Source organism: Hemibagrus wyckioides, linkage group LG22 (assembly GCF_019097595.1).
Source record: "Hemibagrus wyckioides isolate EC202008001 linkage group LG22, SWU_Hwy_1.0, whole genome shotgun sequence".
Classification (NCBI taxonomy): domain Eukaryota; kingdom Metazoa; phylum Chordata; class Actinopteri; order Siluriformes; family Bagridae; genus Hemibagrus; species Hemibagrus wyckioides.
In genome coordinates this window covers 16,125,789-16,134,570 of record NC_080731.1, presented here as the reverse complement: position 1 = coordinate 16,134,570, position 8,782 = coordinate 16,125,789, and the positions used below count along the sequence as shown (strand labels likewise).

Here is an 8,782-nt window from a genome sequence, read left to right as displayed (position 1 = left end):
TGACAGGGAATGCGTGAGGACCTGCACGTGGGTGAAAACAGGACTTTCCTCAAAAAAAAAAAAAAAAAAAAAAAATGTAAATAAATAAATAAAAACAATGCGTAGAATTATCTCTATTGGCTGGCTGTTATGAAGAAATTACACGTGTATTCAATTGTTTTCATTCATGACAGAATTGCTGCTACACACTGCTGAAGCTAATCATCAGCAAGGCTAGCTAGGCTAACAAGACTACTTCTGCCAGTTTAAAAGGCAGTGGATGGAACAAAACCTAGATTTGCTGGTAAATTACTAAGAAAATATTAAATATTGCTGTGTAATTAGCACTTTAGCTCTGAATTTCCATGAGCCAACTCCGCTATACATAAGCTAGCTAGCCAGTCTTTTCTTCTTCATTTTTCTCAGGTATGTTGGTAAAGTACTAAGAAAATACTAATATTGTCGTGTAATTACACTTTAGCTTTGAAATTCCATGAGCTAACTTCACTCAACATAAAAACACTACAACTCATCTGACAGAAATCACTGAAAAAGATTGAGCTGTTCATGTAGTTAGGACACAGAAGCAGATCAATAACTATAATAACTACATTTTGCTAATGTGCTATTAATCACGAATAAAGAAAAACAACTTTCTATTTGCATAGAAAGTGTTCAGAATGTCAGACAGAGATAAGTACCATGATGCAGTCGTACCATAACAATAATGATTGTGTATGAATATTTGGGCCAAGGGAATAGGAGAAAACACACTAAAAAAAAAAAAAAGAACAGACTAGACGGTCATTTAGTACTAATGTGCAGGAAAATCTCTCTGTTGTCTAAAAACTGGAAAATAGTCATGAGTGAGAAAATATCTACCAAATCATCCAGAGTGAAATCGCTTACACTGTAGTCGACCCCTCACCAGCCTCAATTTTTTCTCTCTCTGAGATAAAGTCAGGGGGAAAAAGTTTGTCATGTTTTAGAGAAACCGGAAAACGTAAACCCCTCCATCCTAAAGACTTTCATCCATGCCTGCTGACTGACCGAACTGACCATCACTGTTCAATCCTGACACTGGGGAATCCTTTTAGAAATAGGAAACATCTTCCAGAAAGCTTCACTACATCAATGTTTTCTCTTTTAACAAACATGTTTAGTTTAGTAGTAATTCAATCAAAAACCTTAAAACAAGCCCCAAGTTCCTGTGATTGATTTGTTACTACAGAAACAAGTTCATTAATACGTTCAATAAGACGTAATTAGTAACGTCCTTCATAAAATCTAGCAGCTTAGAACAAGACAGGATCACACACCCACACACACACTCGTACATGCTCTCACTCGGTCACACTGAAAGGCATTAAAATGAAAGGAAGTCTGTGGCTCTGCTCCCAAACAACCGACTATGAGATGACATCAGTGCCCTCTGGGTGAGTTGGGTCATGACCTTTTAACCTTTAGCCCCATGTGAAACAATGGGTGTGAAAGTGCAGAAGCAGGTGACTAAGCATTCAGCAGCTGCAGGAGAGCTCGCTTGTGTGTGTGTGTACCATTGTAGACAGAAGCCATGTCTCAGGCATCACAACATCTCGACCAATCCCAGCTCTATTTAAACCTCTAGCATCTAGGAAATACAGCTTCACACTGACACACCCACACACAAAAACGTCTGATCGCAGCTCAGCAGAAGAGAAACTCTCCAAAAGATTTCAGATCTGTACAGAGAACAATGCTTTCAAGAGAAATGTCTTTCATATATCCTGGACCACGTAGAAGGCGAAAAACAGCCTTTAAATAAAAAGAGGACAGTGGTGTACAGCATCAGCACTGACAAACAAACACAGGAAAAAAGGTGGTGTAGCTGAAAAATGAAAAAATGGATCAAGCAGCCATTCATGTGGTTCATTCACTTTATTACTAAAGTGTAAAATAACTCAAATTAATTCCTTAAATAAAATAAACATCTCCTTGAAAGTATTAATATAAACCTGCTATTTGCCTTGCAGACATCAGACCTGCTGTTAAAGTAAATCAAGCAGCATTGTGTTTAAAAAAATTCTTGAACAAAACACTCATTATTGCGGAGTGTTCTGCCTGGGGCTGCGTTGATGAAACATCAGTGTGAAATTTCTTCTTGCCAAATCGGGTGGTTTTTACAATGAAGGAACCGAGGACATAAAAGACAGACATCGCCACTGTCCGACATTCCGCTTGCCAGGTTCAGGCAGGGAGCAGGAGGTCGTCGCTCTGCAATTTAACGATCTGAAAACAGTCGAGACATTCTTCAAGGCCGAGTCGTGAGGCGAGGGGGAAAAAAAAAACAAATAATGACACCCGTATAAGAGTTCAAGATGAGGCCAGCGGAAAGAGAGGTAAGGTGAAGCGAGGTAATGGTCTCGCAGGCCTGATGAACAAGTCTTCATAAAAATGAATCCCATCATCGCTTATCAAAGAACAGACATTAATCGAAATCCCCATGCTGTTTATTCATGCAAGAAATCACTTGAAGGTGTGCTGATAGAGAAAAGTCATCAACAACAGCACAGGGCATTGAGGCACATCATGACATGACATCAGTTACCACCCTAAAGTCGATTAGTTTATTCCTTTTATACCACAGTATCAAAGTTTTATATGTTAAAAGACTTTTTGCCTTTTTCATGCACTCAATCATGACAAACAGCCGCAAATCTGCTTGAAACATGATTCTCTCAGCAGTTTCAGCTTTCATCTGTTAGACAAGACAAACGAATGCAGACAAAAACTAATCTAGCTTATATTTACAGAGAAAGCTCAACACACACTCAGCCCTGAAGACTATCCTGTGCCTAAAGTTACAGCTTTACTCTTCCAAAGTGCTAAATTAACTTCATATCAACCGTTACACTTTTTTTTTGAAAAAGTCTATGCAAGCGTCTTCCATGTCAAGTCGATGTACAACGTAAGTATCTATGGTGACCTAGCAAAATAATAAACGTAGAAGAGAGCACTGATATAAACCTGTGATTTGCCTTGCGGCCGGAACTGCCGATGCTAATTCTAATTAACGCCTCCTGACCAGACAGAGGTGAGAACTCAGCAGGGCTGTTGATTGACTGTTCTTATTGGGGCAGTCCCAGTAACTAATTAATTGAAAGAGAGAAAGATTAAAAGATATAAAGGACAGAAAGACTGAAAGTCAAATATGGAAAGACTGAAAGACAGCTAGAACAAGGACAAAAGGAATGAAAGATCGAAAGACCGACAGAAAGAACAATCGAAAGACACCGGTCGAGAGAACAAAATCAAACAAAGAGCAAAAGAAAAAAAGGCACCAGAATTGAACACTTTAGTACTATTTTGGAAAAACGGACTGACCCCAGACCACCTAGATGGTTAATAGTTCTGTGAAAACGCCCCTTGGTCTTTCTGTGATTGTTTTAAACTGGTTTTCTAACCAGTTCGTCTAGAGGAGCATCAGATAAGGCTCTGGACTTTTCCAGGAATTTTTTTTGCATACATTGCCCTAGAGTCTGATTATAAAGAGGCAACAAAAGAATGGATTATACATACATGTACACCAGAAGAGGTAAGTAATGTGGATGAACTGGTAACCTGTCTGTCTGGCATTTTTTTTAAAAATACTTGTAGGCTGCAAAGAGGAAAAAGATTTGCTACTGACAAAAACTAAATTAGAAATCTTTATGGAGGAATTCTAGACTGAACTGTCTGCACATTAATAACATTACTCAAAATATATTATATCATCTAAGGAACATAGCATGGGTGAGGCTCTATCTCCAGTTACAAGATGCCCAGATATTGATCCATGATGCTCTTTTTTCCTCTTCCAACATCATGCAATGTTACCATTACTACTATACTAGAAAACCAGATCATATTATTTACACTTTTATTGTTTGCCTTTAAAATTACTAATATATTTTTGTATTATTGTACAGTCAATGCAGACATTCTCTAACTACTTTTGGTTCATTATTCATAATTTCTATGTTTATATATTCCCACTATAATCTATTCCCACTACATGTTGTTGTTGGTGGTGTTGGTATTATTGTTGTATTATTATTATTATTATTATTATTATTGGTGGTGGTGGTGGTATTGTTGCCGTCATTGGTCTTGTTAGTATTGTTTTAGTGGTGTTGGTAGTATTGGAATTGTTGTCTTTGTGATGGTGGTGTTGGTATTGTTAGTACTGTTGGTGTTATTGTTAATTTTGTTGATGGTATTGGTGATGGTGGTATTTGTATTGTTGGTTGGTGTCGCATCAACAGAAAGTTCACAAAATATTTGTTTAAAATACATTTAGTTAATTGTGTATAAAACTGTTCAGTACCCTAAAAACAAAAAAAAAAAAAGCTGCTCTGTAATCATCTGTACAGTATTGGTGGGTACAAAATGAGCCACTGCACAGAGGCTAGTGAACTCATCATATCTATCCTGTGTTACACTACATATTTCCTTTTCCTTGTGTGTGTGTGTGTGTGTGCGCTGAGCCAGAGGCCATTTAGTCTACAGCTGTACTAAAAACCAACCAATTAGCTGCTGAGGAGAAAGAGAAAGGTAGACAAGCAGAGAGAGAGAGAGAGAGAGACAGAGAGAGAGAGATTCCTTTCGAGAAATCACAGCTGCATATTCCTTTCTCCATATTTGATTCAAACAATCATACCATATAACCAAAATCTACACACACACACGGATGAATGAGGGCAGAATAAATAACGAGCGCTTCGTCTCCCATTGACCTGCATGGAGAGTGGGCAGAGCTCCAGCCAAATACAGTGAAGCACTTGACTCGAAGAAACGAGGAGAGAAAAAAACTGCTCCCTTTCAACCCTGTCAGAGAACCTTAGGGCCCCGATTGGTCGATCGTCCTGAAGCCCAGCCAATGAGGAGGCAGCAAAAAGCCGGGCTGGAAGACTGACAGGCGGGGAGCCGAGCATGACCATATATGGTAAAATCTGCAGTCGGTGGCCTCCAGAGCGCAAAAGGAGGAAGAGGCTGCTGGAATACAGATTGGGAATGAGAATGACACGTGCAGTCACTCACACACACACACACACACACACACACACACACACACACACACACACACACACACAATGAAGCACAGCTTTTTTTCACTTCTGTTTCGATTTACATTTAGTACCAACATAGCTGACATTTAATTAAGTAATTAGGCAATTTATAAATCTCACACACACAGCTTTTTGATATTTGCCCTTTGGCAGAAATATTTGCCAGGATCTGCTATGAACCACAGGCACATTTTGTGCGTGTGTGTGTGTGTGTGTGTGTGTGTGTGTATGTGTGTACACACACACACACACAGTTCCTATATGTCCACGTCACCTAAAGCAGACATAAAACAGGATATATGCAGGACTTCACATTGACCAAACCGGAGTGTCGCTTCCTCTCTCTCAGCCTTACTCCTGCGCCTCTCTTCCTTTTTCCATCTTCCTCTTCCTCTCTGCTAGCTTAGCAGGAAGAGCCAAGGCCATAACACTGACCTTATACACTACACAACTGCCACCAATGCAGTGAAATCCCATTACTGAAGCACGTTTTGTACGGATTCAGGATAGTGATCAGCAGAGCATAATTAGCAGGAGATGCTGAGCTTCGTTCTATTGTAGGGAAAAACAACACAGTGTTGAGACTGAGGAGGTGTGAAGCGTTTTCTCTCACCGCTTCATTCACGGTCTGAATGGACAGCAGGAATGCGTGAGCAGCAGAGAGGACGGACGGCAGAGAGGGGCAGGGTAGGGGAAGGATCTCCTGCCGTTTCCTTCATATGATAATGAGAGACTATATCACACTCGGGCAGGACGATGCAGAGAGAAAGAAAGGATGGGATTAGTTAGAGCAGGTGAGTCCAGCTCCAGTCTAGCACAGTGTGGCGATTTCTTCACTTTAAACACACTCCGAGTTCCACACGAGGGACACAGTGTGTAGAAAAGCAGGAAAGGATAATCAGAGCTGAGTCATGACAGTCAGCCTCCCACACAGAGGAAAAACACACACACACACACACACACACACCCCAATATCCCCCCTAGAAAGACACAGCCTGCTCTGCATTTGCTGCTGATTGAGAAGTGACGACAGGAAATTACACACTGGACATGATGTCTAGGAGACAAATCTGTAAACACAGGTTGTTTTTGTCTGGTTAGAGTAGCATGAAGTTGTGAAATCATGCAACACGTACAGTAATGTATGCTGGGAATCACCCAAGATCTACCACGCCTGTTCATCAGTGTGCATGGGCAACATGAAAATATGGTTTTTAAAATAAATAAATAAATAAAAAAATTCAACAATAAATATAATTTTCAGATCTCATCTTAAAATTTCTTGTATCATTTTTAATCAGCTTAAAATCTTTGATCTTTTAAATAATGATATCATTTCAAAGTACGCTTTTTGTAATATCACAAAAATGTTTCTGCAAGAAATAACTACAAACTTAGTTGAAAGCTTTAAAAAAAAAAAAAAAAACAGCCAAGCATTATTTAACATTAGAGAAGATTTTAATCGGCCATTCTTGTACATTTCTACGTGCGTTTTAATTGAAGAATGTTAAAAAAGCAGAAGCTGGGCATGAATAAGGCTTAGAGCAGCAGGTCTCCTAGTGAGAGACGCTGAGTGTGAAGGCGTGAGCTGGAGAAGCAGAACAGAAGCTGCAGACAAAGGCCTGGGACACACATGTGGGAACAAAAGATTCGCCAGAAAGACTAGTGGGAGCAGGACGGCAGGGCCAGATGGGCTCCAGACAGATGCACACACACTCTAAATGTGTGTGTGTTGGGTTAACAGCAGGGCAGGCCTGCACGAACCCATGCACTCTCACAAAAGCTTCTCATTCCTAAAAGTCTAAGAGTTTGAACAAGATGTAACAAGCCCACTGATTAAGCACGGGTCACGTCGCCATACCATAAGGAAGAAGGGAAAAGCGCCACACAGAAGTTTAAAATCAGAAAGTGAAACTACAAAACTACAACCGTGGAGCTTCACCGTCCAAAAAAAAAAAAGAATCTTGCATACAATTAAGCATTTTTAGTCCAGTCCACATCACTGCAGTCAGATGTACCGATTTCATTCTGTGAAGTTAGACTCACACACATGCACACACTCAGAGACCAACTTACTCTCATGCACTGACTTACACACACTAACTTGTGCACTCTCACACAAACCCGTGCATTCACACACACACACACACACACACACACACACACACACACACACACACACACAGCAGATAACAGAACAACCTGCAGTTTATGTTGTTTTCAGAGCCAGATTCTTATGGAGAGTGGCACAAAAGAGCTTGCAGAAAGAGAACTCCAAACACACACCCATCTGTCAGAATATCTAGCCATGCTCAGGAAAACATTACTCACCAGCTCCACTTTCAAATCAATGACACAAAGCAAACGCACTGAACACACCCATATGCTGCAAGACAAGACCGACAGCCTACATGTTGGCATGTCCACATCATTCACTAGATTATAAACTAGTTACATTTCACAAAACAAGCAGATTCTAAAGCGTTTAATTGATGTGGTGCAAGATGAGTAATGGAAAATAATCCACTCTGAGGTGCTAACAGTGACACTGCTTCAATTGCATTAAATGCGTTCAATTCCTATTTATAGCTCCTGTTTATTTGCAGTTATTTAAAAACCTTCTTTTTTTGTACCATTGATTCATAGATTTTTTTACAATCATTTTTCATTATTATAAGCTATGCTTATGACTTGCTAGAATTGTTGTCACAGCAATGACAATGACCAGTCCTTCATTTGACCCCAGCTGCATTTTAATGTCATACCTGAACTTTAGTGGAAAAGGGTTTCATACTAGCAGTTTTTCTCTCTTCAAGGACTCAAATTATCATTTGGGCAACAGGAAAATAAATAAGGTCTAGCTCTTTGAACTTGCATACTCTTCAAACCACTTCAATACGTGCTTATTGTGCCCGAGACATTCAGGTCCCTGAGTGACTTTACAGAAACTCTGACGTGGAAGCGACTCCCCGTTACACTGATCTGAGACCAGTTTTGCATCTAACTGTAAGAGGAGCCAACACGGAGTGTCAACAACAACAACAATATGGGTATAATGTTTACACTACAAAAGCGTTAAATCAAGTGCGGCTGTAAGCAAATCCTGCGTCTTTGTGAAGCTGGACGGGTTTCCCAGGTCTTCTAAAGGTCAGACACATGCCGTGGCAGAGACAACAGAAGGTCACTAGGGTTTAAGAGGCCGGGAACATTAAGCTCTGGGGTTAAAGGATCCCTGATGATGTTGGTGGCCTATCGCTCGTATTGCACAGTAGACCGGTTTGTCTTGCTGCTGAACAGGACATATGATCTGCTTACATCACAGGGTGCCAGATGTCACACAATCCCTCTGCTGAGGCAGAGAAAAATGTCAATACGGTGGCACTCTGGATATGACTAGAGGTCGATGAAAGCGATCAAGAAAGGATACTATTTCTACCAAAAATAAAAAAAATTAAAAAAAATGGAGGATTCAGAGCAGGGATCCGATTTCCCAGAAATGGGAAACCAGGTCCGGTATCAGCACAGCACATTTTCAGTGGAAAGAGAAGGGGTCTACTTTCACACTAGCTGTCCTGTCCTTAACCACCAGCACCGACCAATCAGACTGCAGCTCAAGAGGCAATTGAGAAAAAACAAACATGGAGGATTATGTGCCATCAGAAATCCTTATAAAACAGCTTGAGAGCTGTGATGTGATTCCAATTTGATTTGTTGTT

General features: G+C 40.3%; 1 protein-coding gene across 2 annotated transcripts in view; it reads right to left on the bottom strand.

The window, feature by feature from the left end:
* The window catches only part of coro1ca (coronin, actin binding protein, 1Ca), a 42,885-nt gene that overhangs the window by 14,150 nt on the left and 19,953 nt on the right, over positions 1–8,782 (bottom strand). The window lies entirely within an intron of this gene.